Source organism: Dendrobates tinctorius, unplaced genomic scaffold, assembly GCF_039654945.1.
Source record: "Dendrobates tinctorius isolate UK_male_01 unplaced genomic scaffold, ASM3965494v1 ptg000158l, whole genome shotgun sequence".
In the NCBI taxonomy this organism is placed as follows: Eukaryota; Metazoa; Chordata; class Amphibia; order Anura; family Dendrobatidae; genus Dendrobates; species Dendrobates tinctorius.
This window is the reverse complement of record NW_027361825.1, coordinates 4,890,364-4,909,986: the sequence shown is the minus strand read 5'-3', so window position 1 is coordinate 4,909,986 and position 19,623 is coordinate 4,890,364.

Here is a 19,623-nt window from a genome sequence, read left to right as displayed (position 1 = left end):
GCCCAGGGAGGAAGAGTCGGAGGCCTTAGAGGAAGAGTCGGGTATCTTGGAGGAAGTCTCACAGCCAAGTGTGAGTTTCCCCCGACCTAGTGCTAGTGACGCCCAACCTAGCACTAGGTCTCCCTCCTGGACCACCGTCCCTGAAATTTTTGCTCCACGGATTCCTGATTTTGTTCCCCAATCAGGAATCCAGTTTGAGACTGCCAACTTCAGGGAAATAGACTTTTTCAAAGTCTTTTTCTTGGGAGTCAATCGTCAGTCTCATGGTGGAGCAAGCAAATTTGTATGCCCAACAATTTTTGGCGGATCACCCAATTTCTTCATTCTCTACTTGGAGTCCTGTGGACTCTGTAGAAATGATTAAATATTGGGGACTGGTCCTTCACATGGGGATTGTGAAGAAACCAGAAATTCGCCAATACTGGAGTACTGATATTTTATATCAAACTCCAGTATTTGGCATGGTGATGACTCGGAAACGGTTAGAGGCTATTCATAAATTTCTTCATTTCAGGGACAACACTGAAATCCTTCCCCGCGATGACCCGAATTTTGATAGACTATTCAAAATTCGGCCAGTCGTCGAACACTTCAACAACAAGAGATGTCTTTGTCTTGACCACAATCCATGGTCCCGGCACCACGGCCACCACCATTCGAGGTACCCCAGCACCGGTCCACAAACCGGACTGTGTCCTGGCGTACAACCATCACATGGGGGGAGTTGATCTTTCTGATCAAGTCCTCCAGCCCTATAGTGCCATGCGGAAAGCGAAGGTGTGGTACAAAAAACTGGCTGTGTACCTCGTACAAATGGCACTGTATAATGCATGCGTGCTATCACGATGTGCAGGCCAGGACCACTCCTTCCTTGATTTCCAGGAGGCGGTGATAAAGGTCATGATTTTTGGAGAGGAGGACGGAGTGCGCCCCAGCACCCCTGGAACTCAAGTTTCCCGTATGGTACCAGGGCAACATTTTGCCCGTGAGGAGAGAAAAAAAACAGGTGCCGGGTATGCTATAACAGGGGGACAAGAAGGGAAACTCGTTTCCAATGTGAAACGTGTCCCGACAAACCTGGACTGTGTTTGAATGAATGCTTCAGAATTCATTACACGTCCATGGACTAAACACATCCTGACACTCCACTACAGAACTCACACACACCAGCCTGACATACACAACACAACACCACACACACCAACCTAACGTACACTACACCACACACCAACCTGACGTACACTATGCCACACACACCAACCTGATGTAGTATCAGGTTGGTATGTGTGGCGTAGTGTACGTCAGGATGGTGTGTGTGTGGTGTATACTATACCACACACACCAACCTGATGTACACTACACCACACCACACACCAACCTGACGTACACTACGCCACACACCAACCTGATGTAGTATCAGGTTGGTATGTGTGGCGTAGTGTACGTCAGGTTGGTGTGTGTGTGGCGTAGTGTACGTCAGGTTGGTGTGTGTGTGGTATATACTATACCACACACACCAACCTGACGTACACTAAACTACACCACACACACCAACCTAATGTAGTGTGGCAGGTTGGTGTGTGTGGCGTAGTGTACGTCAGGTTGGTGTGTGTGGTGCATACCCTACCACACACACCAACCTGACATACACTACATATTTTTCATAAGCTACCTGGTGTCCGCTAATGATTGGAGCTAACTCTCCATTCAAAAAGTCAAATGGCGCTCCTTCCCTTCAGGGCCCTGCCCCGTGTGCCCAAACACTGGTTTATGACCACATATGAGGTATTGGTGTACTCAGGAGAAATTGCCCAACAAATTTTAGGATCCATTTTATCCTGTTGCCCATGAAAAAATGAAAAAGTGTAGGCAAAAAGAAATTTTTTGTGAAAAAAAAGTACTTTTTCATTTTTACAGATCAATTTGTGAAGTAGCTGGGGGTTCAAAGTCCTCACTATGCATCTAGATAAGTTCATTGGGGTGTCTAGTTTCCAAAATGGGGTCACTTGTGGGGGTACTCCAATGTTTAGGCACACAGGGGCAGTCCAAACACGACATGGTGTCCACTAACTATTGGAGCTAATTTTCCATTCCAAAAGTCAAATGGCGCTCCTTCCCTTCAGGGCCCTGCCGTGCGCCAAAACAGTGGTTTATGACCACATATGAGGTATCAGTGTACTCAGGAGAAATTGCCTAACACATTTTAGGATCCATTTTATCCTGTTGCCCAGGTCAAAATGAAAAAATTGATGCTAAAAAAAAAAATTTTGTTGGAAAAATTAAAATGTCCATTTTTTCCTTCCACGTTGCTTTAGTTCCTGTGAAGCACCTAAAGGGTTGAGGCTAAGTGCCGGAACTCTTGCGGAAATTACCGCGAGAATTCCGGAATTCCATTCCGCGGGAAAATCGCATTCTACATTCCCGCGGAAAAACTAGCATTTTGCAAACGTATTTAGCTTGCAAAATGCTAGCGTTTTCCAAGCGATCTGTAGCATCGCTTGGAGAACTGATTGACAGGTTGGTCACACTCGTCAAACATAGTGTTTGACAAGTGTGACCAACTTTTTACTACTGAGGCCGCCTATGCAGCGTCAGTAGTAAGATAAAATGCAAAAAAAAAATAAAAAAATGGTGTTATTCTTACCTTCCGACGTCCCGCGCAGCCGTTCCCAGTAATCCTTTGCGAAAATGCCCGCAATGACGTCAGTTCTCGCGGGATCGCGATGTCTCGCGGTCATTCGCGATGACGTTGCGCGAATGACCGCGAGACTGCGCGATCCCGCGAGAACGGACGCCATCGCGGGCATTTTCGCAAAGGATTACTGGGAACGAGAGCCTGGAGAGAAGCAGGAAGGCTGCGCGGGATGCCGGAAGGTGAGAATAACAATATTTTTTATTTTAAATTCTATTTTTTACAGGGATATGGTACCCAAAGCCCGGAGGACAGTCTCCTCTCCTCCGGAACGTGGGTACCATCCGCAAATGTTCTGCTTACTTTCCGCATGGTGGGCACAGCCACATGCGGGAAGTAAGCGAAACAATGCATTCCTATGGGTGCGGGATCGCCGTGATTCCGCAAAATTAATGAGCATGCTGCTGTTTTTACCGCGAAGCGATTCCACCGCGGTAAAAACTGCAGCATTAGCACAGCATTGCGGAATCCCATAGGAATGCATGGGATGCTTATTTTTCGCGTTTTCGCGGCGAAACGCGAAAAAAACGCCACGTGTGAACTCAGCCTGATAATCTTCTTAAATGTAGTTTTGAGTAGCTTGAGGGGTGCAGTTTTTAGAATGGTGTCACTTTTGGGTATTTTCTGCCATATAGACCCCTCAAAGTGACTTTAAATGTGAGGTGGTCCCTAAAAAAATGGTTTTGTAAATTTGGTTGTAAAAATGAGAAATCACTGGTCAACTTTTAACCCTTATAACTTCCTAACAAAAAAAATGTTGTTACCAAAATTGTGCTGATGTAAAGTAGACATGTGGGAAATGTTATTTATTAACTAGTTTGTGTCGCATAACTCTCTGGTTTAACAGAATAAAAATTAAAAATTTGAAAATTCCAAAATTTTCGCCAAATTTCCATTTTTTTCACAAATAAACGCAAAAATTTTCGACCTAAATTTACCACTAACATGAAGCCCAATATGTCACGAAAAAACAGTCTCAGAATTGCTAGGATGCGTTGAAGCGCTCCTGAGTTATTACCTCATAAAGGGACACTGGTCAGAAATGCAAAAAATGGCCAGGTCATTAAGGTCAAAATAGGCTGGGTCATGAAGGGGTTAAATAATTCACCTCCTCCCAAGGCAAGACGGGAAATCGGTGTTACAAATGCAGTCATGTAAGGAATAGAGAACACACTTACCATATGGCAAATAACCTACATTAGTAATGGTTTTTCTGGTCACTACATTAACAGCTTCAGGCTCTCCAGAGCCTTCACCTTGTGGTGCACTGTGTCAATGCTTCAGACAGCACAACATCATATACCACCCTAGCAGTTGCTACGGGCAACGACACGTCACCTTCCTTCCCGACCTCTTCAGTGGCTGGAAGAGTACTAACATCTTGAAAAAATGCTCAAGTCACTGGTTTCTCTATTTCTTCAAAGAGCGCAAGTTGTTCAGCCTCTTTGTGCCCTTCACTTCTCCGGCGATGGGAGGAAGACTTGCCATTTGTACCCGTGTCAACCTTACTACCCTCTTTTCCCTTGCATCACCGTCTGCATGGGAGTCACCAGTGCTCAATCTGTCATCCAGGAACCAGCAGTCCCCACTTCTAACGGTCATACTTTCTGGTATTGCTGCCTCCATCATGTCACTAAGTTGGGCCCGTCCACCATTTTCCTTGGTCATGCCTAACTTAGGACTGTCAACTCTAGGGGGCACATTCAACACATCATTATGTTCAACACACATTAATTCTACAGACACTTTTTCCTCTATCCAGTCCCACAGGGCTTCCAAGTCCTGACCTATTACTATAGTATACTATACAGCAAGTCTGGGACTTCTGTCACTTCGTGGTACGTGGTCACCTCAATGTAGAGGTAGGCTGTCAAAGGTCCTTTATCATCCCTACCGGAGCTATTCACTCTCGGCCCCGTCCTAGGTGACACCGAACGTTCAGGAGGGGTCCTCAGCAAAGACACCCGACTCCCCGGTCTATCAGTCCCATCACCCATTCTCCATCCAGCCAGGAAGGGCATTGTAGTGTCAGTTCACTGAACATGCTATCCACAGTATAGCATAGTCCTGCGTAGCAGGAACTTCGCTGATCCCGTCTACAGTTCAATGGCGCATTCGCCGCCGCCTCTTTATTTGCCACCACCCCTATTTGGGTAACCGCACCCTTTTGGAACTCCACCCGTTTGGGTCACCGCCATCTTTTGGGACTCCACCCCCTCTCTGGGGTACACCCCGTGGACTCCCCCACGGCACTCTCAGGCCCCAGTTCGCACAGTACACTTATGTCTCTCTGGGTTTGTACTGTCCCTTTAAGAGTTTGTATGACCACAATGTCCACACTGCCTCTTATGACACCTCTGAAGCTCTGGTAGCTTCCACTGCAGTGCCTCTTACTGCTGCTACTGCAACTCCTGCTGCTGCAGAACCTCTTGCTGCAACTGCAGCTCCTGCTACTGCAGAACCTCTTGTTGCAACTGCAGCTCCTCTCCCCAAGGCTCTGCACAGCTCCGCACCGCATACTTCGTGGACCCGCTGATCCACAGCAAATCTTCGTAACCCCGCCGAGTTACAGCAAGACGCTTGTAATGTTCGTGGCCCCACCGAGCCACAGCAAGCTGTCCTGAAAAATTTTTCATGCTACCTCGACCATTGCCTGCAGTTTAGCACCACATCTAAGACAGAGCTCACTGCATGTGCTGGGGGACACTCGCTTAGCAACGGGATGAAGGCACACGGGCACGTTTTCTCACAAAACAGTCTTTATTTTTCTCAGCATAAACCGCCATGTTACACATCACACACATAGTCCATAACACATCATAGAACACGGCTTAACTCGCAGTCCCTAAAAACGCCGGACTTCTTTGTCCAGTTACCGTGGGCGACCGCATGCCGAACAGTTAATTAATGTCCATGGAACACAACAAGCACCAAAATAGGACATTATGTTGCAGTCTCTAAACATGCTGGACTTTATCCAGTTACCATGGGTGACTGCACAGTTCATTAACATCCATGGAACATCATAGGCACGAACAGTCTGTTCCAATAGCATACACTTGTCTGCCCATAACCCCCTTATCTGGAGTTACCATACAGGAGCTATTGCTCCACACGCGGACTTATTAGTCATCTCTCTCGGGGAAACTGCCTTACTGGGATCACCATCTCAGCAGATGCCTTGGGACAAGGGCATTCCCGACAGTCCAGACCCTCAGAAGGTCCGTAGCTTCCCCAATTCAGTGCCGTCACAGACTCTGTACACACACACACGGTCTCCCCCTGTGCTCTTCAGGAATCCGGTCCTACTCCCAGGACCTTCCAACACACAGGCCATCCAGGACCTTACACACCAACCATGTGACCCCAAACCCTGGTCGCATTATATAGCTGTATCCACCCCCATAGGTGGGCGGTGTATGTGTGGTTAGCCAGTCCCACCCAGCTCTCAGACTAACCCTGTAAGCCCCCTTATAACTAAACAAACACTTGAGGAACTACAAGTCCCATAACAAAAACATTTTGCGCTTATAGCGCAGAGGACCTCCTCTGTGACACATACCGGCCTTTTACAATGACGCTGGTCACTGTCTCACCATCACAGTTACGCCTCCATGCATATCCTGAGGAGCACATACAGTGCACCCTAGCTGTAACAGGGGTCATTGCCTCACACTGTGTTAAAGAGGCTACTAGACTACAGGGAGCTTAAAAAAAAATAAATATATTCTGGGATCTCCCCTTCAAGGACTTAGCAAGATTATGGTCACTCATGGGCACCATGTAAGACAACATGTGGAACATTGTCAACTTTTCCCGACCATACGAGCTGGTCATTGGGGATTCTTGAGCCTAGAAGCCTCATGATAAGCTCAACACGGAGGTTCCTAGGGGCAACTTTTAAAGCTAACATCTAGTCAACATTTTTAGGACCAATTACCCCTTTGAATATCTTCTGATGGATTAATAAGAAGTGTCAGAAGATGATGTTAAATCTGAATGGGACCGAGGCACAGAGGCAGTATCATAAGGAACAAAATGGGGGTAAGAATGATGGTAACGTGCACCCCTAGGAGTTGTATAAAGAAACAACACCTGTAGAAGCCTGATGTACTGTTGCTGCAGGCCGGTGGCTGGAGGAGAGCATCGTTCAGATTGCAGATTGGCAAAGCGAAGATGATCACGATGTGCAGGCTGCATTCACGGAAAGGATAAGAGCTGGAGCGTATAAGCAAGGTTTTATTAATCACACAAATGCATTTTGGCACCTTTTTCAATGTAAAGAATGCGTTGGTGTGATTAATAAAACCTTGCTTATACTCTTCGGCTCTTATCCTTTCCGTGACTGCAGCTCGCACATCCCCATAATCTCCTCTTTGCCAATCTACAATCTGGACGAAAGTCTCCTCCAGCCAGGGGCTGATAATCTCTACTTTGCCAAGTAAGATCTCTATAATAGCTTGTATTGAGCACTATCTCCACCATCTACTCTCCAAGTAAATCCTAAAACACATGACTTAAGAATCCATGTGAGAACATACCATGGGCCCATATCATACCACCATGTGCTCTTGATGTTTTATGAAGCCATATGAAATGTTCTATGGCAGGTTATATATTACAGAGGTATCATCTCCTAGGTATAATGTGTTGCTGGAAGAGTAAGGGTGTGTGCACACACTGCGGATTCTGCTGCGGATTGATCCGCGAGGATTTTGCAAAATCCGCAGGTCAAAAGACCTGTGGTTTATCTGCGGATTAGCCTGCGGTTTTGCCCTGCAGTTTATCACCTCTACAATGGAGGAGATAGTAAACTGCAGCGGAATCTGCAGAAAGAATGGACATGTCCATTCTTTCTGTGGATTAGAAACCGCAGGAAATCCGCACGGTCTGCACAGCGGTTTCCATTTCCCATAGGATATTATGGTTCTGTATGGATCCGTAGCAGAATCCGCAGTGTGTGCACACACCCTAAGGTGCCTCGTGGAGGTACCATTTGGTGGCGCAGTGAGTGACTAAGCCTATAACCACTTAAATTCTTGCCCAAAAAACTTTGATCACCGGTGGAATATAGAGAGTTGTTTACAGCATTCATATATCTTGTCACTCTGTTTGTAATGACACTTGCCGGGTGATTATTGATTCTGTAGAGCCTGCTCTACCACCAAGAGGCACAGTCATCCAAGAGAGGTCACTGGTAGAGGTCAACAACAGTAAAAATAGTAGTTCTCCTGCAGGATCAGGTAACTGAGAATTAGCTGTAGGGTGCAGACAAATGCAGACAAGCGGGACACATATTAAAAGAAGTCTGCCGGCAGAGTGGGAGATGGAGGATCATTAGGGCTGCCACGCATGTGTAGATATCTCACAGCCACCAATGATGGGCAAGGCATGGAGACAATACATTAGCCGCCTCTTTTAATGTTGCTAACCTATGAAGGGGTTCAACAAAAGCAAAATCATGTGTCAGTTCTGAACACCTGGAGGAATTTGACAGATGGTCAAAATTTGGCCAGACCTTCCCATACACAATACAATTCTTGGGGCAAAAAAAAAATGCTCAATGTATGACTATAGCATAATCTCACTTCTACGTCCTGTTCAGACTTGTGCTCAGAGTCCACATTGAGGTTTCGGTTGAGATCAGTTATGACAGCAAGAATAGCTCAGTTCTTGCCGTCAATATGAAAGACGCTATGTGGTCTGTGATGTCAGTGTGAACAGAGACCATTACTAAAATGAAACAAAAAATAACCCCCACCCCGAACGACCATAGGTGACTTGCCTTCTGAGGTTTGCAGGGGATTTGGAGGAGGTAGGAGCAGGATTTTCTCTCTGGATGATGGTTGAGATAACTCCAAAGTTGGGTCAGGTTAAGGAGTTTCTATGCTCCTCTTCCTCCGTTTCTGCGCTCTTTCAAAGCATTCTTCTCCGCACACGTTTTCCTTGTCTTGTCCACTTAAACTTTTCCTTCTTTTGGTTTCATGGACTTGTCAGTCTACCTTTGACTCTCTTTCGTATCCCATAGATTCCATTTACGCTGTACCTTTCCAGTTTCGCTCTCCCGTCCTTCCAGCACAGAGTTCCCTCTCTCTTCCACCTCTCCTTTAGGTAGGAGGTAGCTTGAACGGTGCTTTTCACACACAATAGGTGTGGTCTGCCTTCCTCTCTTTCGCTGTGCCTACCTCCTCCTCCTCCTCTTCCTAGGTCCTCTATGTCTCATAGCCGGAATTCCAAAAAGGGTGCAGCTGCTATGGAAAGCCGTAGGGGACATCCTCACAACAAAAGACTTTTTTTTTTTGTTTTGCAAATCTCCGCCCTCAGATGACCATTCCTAGAGATTCAAGTTCTGCAGCTAAGCACAAAAACAGGGAGGAAGGGAAGACACATGATTACACTATGCAGAATACCACACTGAGCGTAGCTAGAATAGGAAGCGCTACACTTCTCTCCTACGTGAGGTCACAGTAACATTTAACTATGTCCTGACCAGAACTGGCAAAAGCCAAGATTGCATCACGCTGCCACGTGCTCCTACACCAAAGAAGAACGGCTACCATGGCCAAGTGTGAATCTTCCAAAAGATCTTCACACCGAGAGAAAAAAAAAAAGCACCAATACGACAACATATAGACAAACCCTAAAAAGTACAAATGTATTTCTCCCGCCAGACCCATGTCAGACAGCCATTATGTGACATAAGGGGTAATATTTGCACTTAAGCCCTGGTGACAGAAGGAGCTCGAAAGATCAAACATGTTCCCATTATAGTCTATGGAGCTATCCACGAAAAAAAAAAAAAATCAGAGAGGCGTCCAATTTTGATCCAAATAACAGGTCCGTGAAAAGCATAGATCACTATCCGTCCGCTGATGGGTAGAAGAAACTTTTCAGCATTTTTTTTGTTTGCATACGAGAACAAACACTGATAGTAAAGTGTACTAAATGTACAACTGGGGGTCTGTATGTGGGGGAGACAGGGCAAAAGCATAGAACAAGGATGAATTCTCATCGTCACACAATAAGAGAAAAAGGAATGGATCTACCTGTGGCAAAACATTTTTGTATGCCTGATCATAACACCGTGAATATGAAATTACTGGTATTGAAAAGTAACTTCACATCTCAGAGAGAGAAGAGTCTGGGAGTTCAAGCTCATGATGACCTTTGACACTGTCAATGCTGGAATGAATGTGTCGCATGGATTTATGTCTTTTTACATCAATTAAGGAATTAGCTCCTAAAGGTACTGTCACTCTAAGCGATATCGCTATAACTTGTGACGTTATAGCGATATTTCTAGCGATATCGCTATGTCTGATACTTACCTACGACCTGCTCCCCCGCTGGTTATCGCTGATCGCGCGAGAACGTCCTGGACCACTTCTCGACGTCCGCTTCCTGCGGCGCTTCCTGTGGAGAGACGAGCGACGAGCGTGGAGCCGGGCGGGAGGATGCAGGATCGCCTAGTGTGACAGGTAAGTAGCGATCCCCGTCCCCAGCGATGTCGCTGGTGAGATCTGCCTGTGTGGCAGCTCACTAGCGACCACTTAGCGATGTACCAGCGATCCTGACCGTGTCATATCGCTGGTCGGGATCGCTGGTACATCGCTAAGTGTGACAGTACCTTAAGACCTTGTAGGGGCATCACAACACATTAGGAGACCCCAATCAGAGGACAATAAAACATCCGGACTCCTTATCTATGAACTGGTCCAATATTCATGTTTCTTTCTCTCCCATAATCATAATTCTGCTCCACGTCACTTGTCTCATCTATTGCATTTTTTCTGTGCTGTATTGTGCATAAATATGTGACTCTTCAGATTTTGTATTAGTCATTGCCTGATGAAGAGACCTGAGTAGTCTGGAAAGCTTGCAATGTGTTACCATCTTTTCAGTTAGCCATTAAAAGGTATCAATTACTGAGGACTATCAATTCTAAATATTCTTCTATCTAATGGCTAACACGGTACAAAGATATACATCTTTCCTGTATTAAAGTGTAACCAAACACCGATATCAACCAGATCCAAAATATTGATGAAAATATGGCCAGATTTTTTTTTCACGTACCCGAAAAATGACTGACATCTGAATGAGCCCTAAGGTCCCACTCATCAAGAGTCCATACTATAAATCCTAGGCTGGGGACTTGAACATATTATTTGAGCACGCCGAAGACACTCTGTCAGCACCCGAGCATGCTCAGACAACTCCTTATCCGAGCACGTTCGCTCATCACTACTCCTGACCTCAAGAAATGGCTGCAACAGTAGAGTAGAAATAGACCGTACATGTCAAAGCAAGTCTTCTAATAAGCCTTAATTGAAACTGCTGTCACCCGGGAAAGCCTGAGTCTCCATGCCTGGGAAGCAATGTAAATAGTGGGGAGCGCCGCATGGTCACACCCTGAGGGGCACAATTGAAAGGGTGATTAATAGTCCAACCAGACACAGGGGACTCCAGGACTTCTGTGATCATTTCCACTTTTATGGAAACTGCACCCGCAGGGGATTATTTGCTGCAAACCCTGTTACATACACTGGCTTACAAAAGTATTCACCCCCCCTTGCCATTTTATGCACTGTTAGGGTTGGTGGATCACACTAAATATAAATTATGATAGAGTGCAATCGCAAACTAGGGTCCACCGTGCAGAGATGATATACTGCTGCTAATGAACAATGGGGGAGCCGTGTGGCAAGCGTTCACCAAGGCTATGTTAACTCCACACAGTGTGAACTGAACGCAAGATACCAGTCTCTGATAACGTCTCAGAGAGGTATGAACTGGCAGAGGAATACCAGCTCAGCTAACCACCGAGTGGCAAGGAAAACATAAATAACTAACTCAGCAGACCACAGAGTTGTGCAAAAATATAAGTACCAGTTCAGCTAAGCACCGAGCAGTACAAATGAGGTGTGTGCAATACCCAGAAAAACAATAGGGTTTAAGCACGTGGGTTGACTGTGCCCTGTAAACAGCCCGTGCTAATCGCACACGTGGCCAAGACAGGCGCTAGGTCAAGCAAAAAGAAAAACCTGCCTCTTTAAGGAAAACTAGGCGTTCATACAAGCCGCTAGAGCAGCAGAGTCTCCACACACACACACACACAACCACAAATGATGCTAGTGCACAGGCGTGCGCCATTGAGAGCATTTTACACCTTGCTCAAGTCCTGACAGACAGGACTTTGCCTGTGGACCAATCTGAAGCTGCCACATCACCAGAGCAGCTAATGTCCGAGCACCAATGAGAAGGCACCACATCATGGACATGCTCAGTAGGGTGAAATCAGGACTTAGGCTCCAGAGTACAACGCTGCATGTGTAAAGCAGCAGTCACCATAGGCTTAGCTGGAGAGGCAGCAGCAACTACACATGCAGCATGAGCCTGGGCTAGGTACTGGGACCAGAGTCTGTGCTGAGCAGTCATTCCAGTGGCCAAGCCTGAATGGGAGACCACAGCACCAGACAAGGCTTGAGAGCTATCATGTACAGTGGGAGAATCCTGGTGCCTAACATGCACTTTGCTACCACACAAACTGGAATTGCACTTGGGTTTTTGGAGGATCTTCACCAGTTCATGTAAAGAACAGGCCTACAGCTGAAAACATTTGTTTTTCTTTTTATTGTGAAGCAAACAATAAATAGGACAAAATAACTGAAAACTGCAGTGTGCATAACTATTCGCCCCCCTAAAGTCAGTGCTTTGTAGAACCTCTTTTGCTGCAATTACAGCTGCAAGTTGCTTTAGTAAAGTCTCTATGAGCTTTCCATATCTGGCCAGCGGGATTTTTGCCTATTCAAGGCAAAACTGCGCCAGTTCCTTCAAGTTAGATGGTTTCTTCTGGTGAACAGCAATCTTCAAGTCGAGCCACAAATTATCAATTGGATTAAGATCTGGGCTGTGGCTCTGTCACATCAAAACATTTACACGTTTCCCCTTAAACCACTTGAGTGTTGCTTTAGAAGTATGGTTTCGTCCATTGTCTTGTTGGAAAGTTCCGTCAGTGGTTCCAAAAAACAACCCCACAGCATGATGCTGCCATCAACATGTTTCACTGTGGGAATAGTGTTCTTGGGTGAATGAGCTGTGTCAGTTTGGTGTCAGATATAGTGTTTACCTTGGTGGCCAAAAAGTTGATTTTTATCATATCTGACCACAGCACCTCCCTCCACACATTTGGGAAGTCTTTTGCGTCTTTTTGCAAACTCAAAACGAGTCTTACAATATTTGTGTGCAAGTATAGGCTTTTTTCTACCCACTCTTCCATAAAAGCCACCTCTATGGAGCATCCGGCTTATTATGGTCATATGAACAGATACTCCAGTCTCTGGCTCAGAACTCTGCAGCTCCTTCAGGGTTACCTTTGGTCTTTGTGTTGCCTCTCTGATTAATGCCCTCCTTGCCCAGGCTACCAGTTTTGGTGTGTTGCCCTCTCTTGGCAGGTTTATGGTGCTACCATGTTCTTTCCATGTGATGATAATGGATCTAATGGTGCCCCAGGATCATCAGAAATTGGGATTTTATTTATAACCCAGTCCTGACTTGTACATCTTAACAACTTTGTCCCTGACTTGTCTGGAGATCTCCTTGGTCATGATGTTGTCTGGAGATCTTCTTGGCGGTGTTTGGTTAGTGGTGCCTCTTGTTAATGGTGTTGCAGCCTCTGTGGTCTTTCAGAAAAGGTAAAGTGTATATAATGACAGACCATTTGACATGTAGATTGCACACAGGGGGACGTCCTGTCACTAATAATAATAATTTTATTTCTATAGCGCCAACATATTCCACTAGAACTTTACATTTTAGAGGGGACTTGTACAGACAATAAAAGACATTACAGAATAACAATCACATAAATCAACAGATACCAAGAGGAATGAGGGCCCTGCTCACAAGATAATCTATGAGGAAATAGGGGAGACACAAAAGGTGGATGGTAATAATTGCTTGTATTGTACGGTCCAGCCTTCAATGTGATAAATCGGGTGTTCATGTAAAGCTGCATGAACCGGTCACCAACTAATGTGTGTAAAAGTACAGACACAAAGGGCTATTAAATGCTTGAAGAAAATTTTGTATGGGCAAAACAGGGATTGTTACATAAGAATGTTAATGCAATAGGCCAGTCTGAAGAAATGAGTTTTAGGGCACACTTAAAACTGTGGGTATTGGAGATTAATCGAAGAGTCCTGGGTAGTGCATTCCAAAGAATTGGCGTAGCATGCGATAAGTCATGGAAACAGGAGTGGAAGGTTCTGATAATTGAGGATGTTATTAGCAGAACGGAGGGCACGGGTAGGGTGGTAGACTGAAACGAGGGAGATGTAGGGTGGTGCTGAGCCATGGAGTGCTTTGTGGGTGATCAGTTTATATTGAACTCTGTAAGGAAAGAGAAGTACAGCTGACTAGGGCGCTCAGACCAAGACAGACACTTGTTTTGGATGGAAAAGATACTTCTTTACTTGGTCATTATGTCCTCACAAGCTTTTCGGTGGTGAATCCGCCTTCATCAGGTTGAACTCTGTAGCAGATGGGTAACCAGTGCAACAATTGGCACAAGGTTGAGGCATCGGTGTAACTGTTGGCGAGGAATATGATCCTGGCTGCTGCATTCAAGACAGATCGAGGGGAGAGTTTAATAAGAGGGAAACTGATTAGTAGAGAGTTACAACAGTTCAGACGAGAATGAATAAGAGAAACAGTAAGAGTTTTTGCAGAGTCAAAAGTAATAAACAACAAATTCTAGAAATGTTTTTGAGGTGCAGATAAGAGCGAGTCAGTGATCGGATGTGGGGGGTGAATGAAAGCTCTGAATCAAATATGACCCCAAGACAGCAGGCATGTTGCTGGGGAGTAAAGGTGGAACCACACACAGAAATGGCAATGTCGGGCATAGGTACATTAGTAGAGGGAGGTAACACAATTTTAGTTTTTGAAAGGTTTGGTTTCAGATAGAGGGAGGACATGATGTTAGAGGCAGCAGTAAGACAATCACTGGTGTTTTGTAATAATGCAGGTGTGATATCAGGAGAAGTGTATAATTGGGTGCCATTAGTATAAAGATGGTACTGGAAACCAAATCTACGGATTGTCCAATGGGGCAGTATACAAAGAGAAGAGGAGGGGGCCTAGAACCGATCCTTGAGGAACCCCAACCGTAAGGGGAAGATGAGAAGAGGAGCCAGCAAAAGATACAGTGAAGGAGTGGTCAGAGAGGTAGGAGTACCAGGAGAGAACAGTGTCCTTCAGGCCGATGGAGCGGAGCATAGTGAGGAAGAGATGGTGATCCACAATGTCAGAGGCTGCAGAGAGATCCAAGAGAATTAGCATGGAATAGTGACCATTAGATTTAGCTGTTAGTAGATCATTAGAGACTTTAGTGAGGGCAGTTTCAGTAGAGTATAAAGAGCAGGAACCGGATTATAGAGGGTCAAGAAGAGAGTGAGCTGAGAGATCGTGGATTAGATGGGAGTGGACCAAGCATTCCAGGAGTTTAGAGATGAAGAGATTAGAGACGGGTCTATAGTTAGCAGCACAGTTCTGGTCAAAGGATGTTTTTTTTATTTTTATAATTAATGGATGTATGCTGGCGTGTTTAATTCAGGAGGGAAACATACCAGTTGAGAGATGTTGAATATTTTCGTTAGGCGACTGGTGACAGCTGGGGAAATAGACTGAAGGAGATGTGAGAAAATAGGGTCATTGGTGCATATGGTAGGGTGAGAAGATACAAGGAGCCTCATCACTTCCTTCTTCTGTGACTGGTTCAAAGTCAGAGAGTGAGCTAGATGCAGTGGGGGAGGGAGAACAGAGCATGGTATGAGGGGATTAGGAGAAAGTTTCCTGTCTGATGGTCAAATTTTTATTTGAAATAATTGGCCAGATTGTCAGCGCAGAAGTTTGTTGTCAGATTGGTCCGTATGGTGGTCTGTACTCTTGGACTGAGGAGGGAATGAAAAGTGTCAGATTCGTTTAGGATTCTTGGATAGTGAGGCAATGAAGGTGTTGAAATGGGTTTTCTTGTAGAGGTGAAGGGCAGAGTTGTATATTTGAAGCATAAACTTCTAATGGATGAAATCTTCGGGTAGATTAGATTCTCTACAGACGTTCGGCACCACTGTAGTAAACATGTTTGCAGCATGTGCAAGGGTTGTTGCCGTCTGTGCCAAGTTGTTCTATGTATAGGAGGTGCAGATACATCCAGTGCATTTTGCAGTGTTTCAGTGCAGAGTCGGGACATGAGAGAGAGGAGATTGGGGCCAATGATCACCGCAAATTCTTCATAAGTTTCTGGGTGTTAATAGCACATATTTCTATAATTGTGCAAAATTGGGGTGTCCTGAGAGGGGGAGAAAGTTCTTGACAGAGAATGAAAGGTTGTGGTCAGAGAGCAGGAGGGGGGGGGGGGGTTTAGTAAAATGATGCCCTGAGCAAAATCTGGAGAAGACCAGGTCCAGCTTATTTCTGTCTTCATGCATTGGCAAGTTAGTAAGCTATAAAAGGTGGATATTAGAGATAAAAGGGGAGTAGCAGATGGGGTCACCCACGGGTTGTTAAAGTCTCCCATGATGAGGGTGGGGATGGCACAGGAATACAAAAATGGAAGCCAGGTGGCAAAGTGATCTAGGAATTGACGGGAGGGACCCGGAGGACGATACACAACTGCCACTCAAAGGGGTTGTAGAGTCTGACAAGTGTACTTCATATGAAGGGAAAATAAGTGAGGGTACTTGGGGGAATAACCTGAAAAGTACATTTGGCTGATAGAAGATAAACACCTCCACCTGGGCCATTGTCAGATCTCAGGGTATGAGAATTTTTTTTTTCTGATCAAATAGATTTTTATTAATCAGAATTCAAAATACAGAATATACAGTAAATCTTCAACAAACAATAGATTTAAGGGCATGAGAAATTTTATGAGATTTCCAGTGTGTAGTAGGTGAGGCGTTTGACTTACTACTACAAGAAGGGCCAATGCTGGGAGAGATCTTCTGCAACTAGGAGACTAGAGAATGAGCAGATGGTTAATTGATTAGTGAGAGCTTTCTCTTTTGTTGTATGGTGGGGACTGAATGAATCAGTGCTGTTTAGGATTATGAAAAGACCCGAGTGCTGTACACAGATGCAAGAGGGGCGGGTATGGATGCAGTGCAAGAGTTTGTGCAAGTAAAGTGGATGTGAGTGAATGCAGCACTCAGGATATAAAATGATAAATATATAAGGCTACATGCACACGCTGCAGAATGGGGTGCGGATTTGGCCGCACAGATTTTGTATAATCCACAGGTAAAAAGACCTGCGATTTATCTGCAGATTATCCTGTGGTTTCACCATCTCCACAATGGTGGAGATTGGAATCCACAGAGAGAATGGACATGTCTATTCTTTCTGCGGTTTCAAAACCGCACGGAAAAATAAGCACCATCTGCACTACGGTTTATTCCCACAGGGAATAATGGTACTATACACCGAAGCAAAACCTGCTGCGGAACCGCAGCAGAATCCGCAACGTGTGCACACACCCTAAAGGTTAATATTTGTTGCAATGCAAATGTTCTAGAAGTAGCCGCTTAGAATAGGCAGGGGGCTTTTATGCATAAACTAAGCCCGTGCCTTATTAAGGTAACTTCTCAAGTATATTTTATGCCTAGATTTTTCTCACGTCCTCAACTTAGCCTATTTTGTGTGAATTAGTTTACACAAATAAGTAAAACACAGGTAATTTGGCAATAGGTAAAAAGGGGGTGAACACTTTCACAATCCCATGTGGTTTGTGCCTGAAAGTTTGCAGCACAACATGCAACAGCCAATACTCTGCATTGCAAAGAAAGCCCACTTTTTTTAATTTTACTGTAGATTTGTCACTGGAGTAAGATATATTTACCATCTTCAAGCAGCTGGGACAGGGTTAAGCCATCAGCACCCCTTATTTCTGCCAAGTGACCCCCATGGTGCTGGTCTTCTCATGCTACTCTTGGGGTCAAGTAGATTTTGCAGACTTCTCATGGAAAAGTCAATAAAAGTCGTAGTTACTCACCGGTTAACGGTGTTTTTCGGAGTCCATGACAGCACCACCTGAGAGAGGGGATCCGCCCTTCAGGAACAGGAAAACTACAGATACAAAAGGGCGGCACCTCTCCCACGCATCAGTTGGATTACAGAGCACAAGAGGACCACAATGGTTAACAGCAAAATTTATATACAGTACTTTTACACAACTATTCCTTATCAGTGTACATACAAGAGGAAGAAGTGCACACCCAAATTTAAACTAAAGGGAGGGACTATACGGGTGCTGTCATGGACTCCGAAAAACACCGTTAACCGGTGAGTAACTAAGTATTTATCGGTCGTCCATGACAGCACCACCTGAGAGAATTACAGAGAGTAAAACTATTTAGGGAGGGACTACAGCCTGCAGTACCCTTATACCAAAAGAGAGGTCTGTGGAAGCACCCAAGTCTAGCCTATAATGACTATAAAAGGTGCTCGGAGAGGACCAAGTAGCCGCCTTACATATCTGGTCAATGGACACTTCTGATCTTTCGGCCCACGATGTCGCCATGGCTCTGGTGGAATGCGCCCTCAGCCTCCAGGGTGGCGACCTGCCTTTTGAGGTGTATGCTATTGAGATCGCTTCTCTAACCCACCTGGCTAGTGTACTTTTTGACGCTCTACAACCTTTCCTAGGGCCGTGATGAGAGACAAACAGGGCATTATCTTTTTTCCAGGAATCGGTAACTGCCAGATATTCTATGAGGCATTTCCTAACATCCAAGGTGTGAAGTTTCTCTTCCTTCTCATTACCTGGATTAGGGAGGAAAGATGGAAGGACTATCTCCTGTGTCCTATGAATGCTGGAAACTACCTTAGGTAAATACGCCGGATCAGGTCTGAGTATTACCCTATCGTCCTTGAACTGTATATAAGGAGGACGTCTAGATAATGCCTGGATGTCGCTTACCCTACGAGCTGAGGTTAGAGCTACCAGGAAGGCTACTTTGAGGGACAGGTTCTTTATGGAAGCTGATGAGATAGGTTCGAATGGGGCTTCTGTCATAGCCGTGAGGAGTAGGTTCAAGTCCCACGGCATGAATCTATCTTTCGCTATTGGCCTGGATCTACCTGCTGACTTAATGAATCTACTGATCCAGTAATTACCCGCGATGTTGCAGCTAAAGAGGGCCCCCAAGGCTGATACTTGTACTTTAAGGGTACTAGTGGAGAGCCCCATATCCAGACCTTTCTGAAGATTTGGTTTACAGGTGCTGAAGCGCCAGCAACCACTCCAGAGTTCTGCAGGAATTGTTTCCAAATTCTGACAGATTTTGGTGGTGATGACTTTTCTACTTTTAAGTAGGGTGTTAATCAGGTCTGGGGAGAAGCCTTTTTCTCTCAGCAGTGTCCGTTCAAACTCCACGCCGTCAGATGTAGGCCAGCCACCTGAGGATGGAACACTGGGCCCTGGGATAGGAGATCCGGAATGTCCGGAAGGACCCAAGGGTCGGACACCGACATGGTCCTGAGGCAAGAAAACCAAGCCCTCCTGGGCCAGAATGGAGCGATAACTATCACCCTTGCTCTGTCTCTCCTGATTTTCTTCATCACCAGGGGTAGTAACGATAGGGGAGGGAAGGCGTATGCTAGCCCGAAGTCCCACTTTATCAGAAAGGCATCTACCGCCAGGGGGTTCTCTCTGGGATTTAGGGCGCAAAATTGTTTTAATTTTCTGTTTTCCCTGGTAGCGAAGAGGTCTATCTCTGGTTGTCCCCATTTTTGTACAATTAGGTCGAAGATGGAGGTGCTTAGAGACCATTTTCCTTGTTTTAGTGGATTGCGGCTTAGGAAATCTGCTGTGATATTTTCCTTCCCTTTTATATGTAGAGCTGTTAAAGATTGAAAATGCTGCTCTGCTA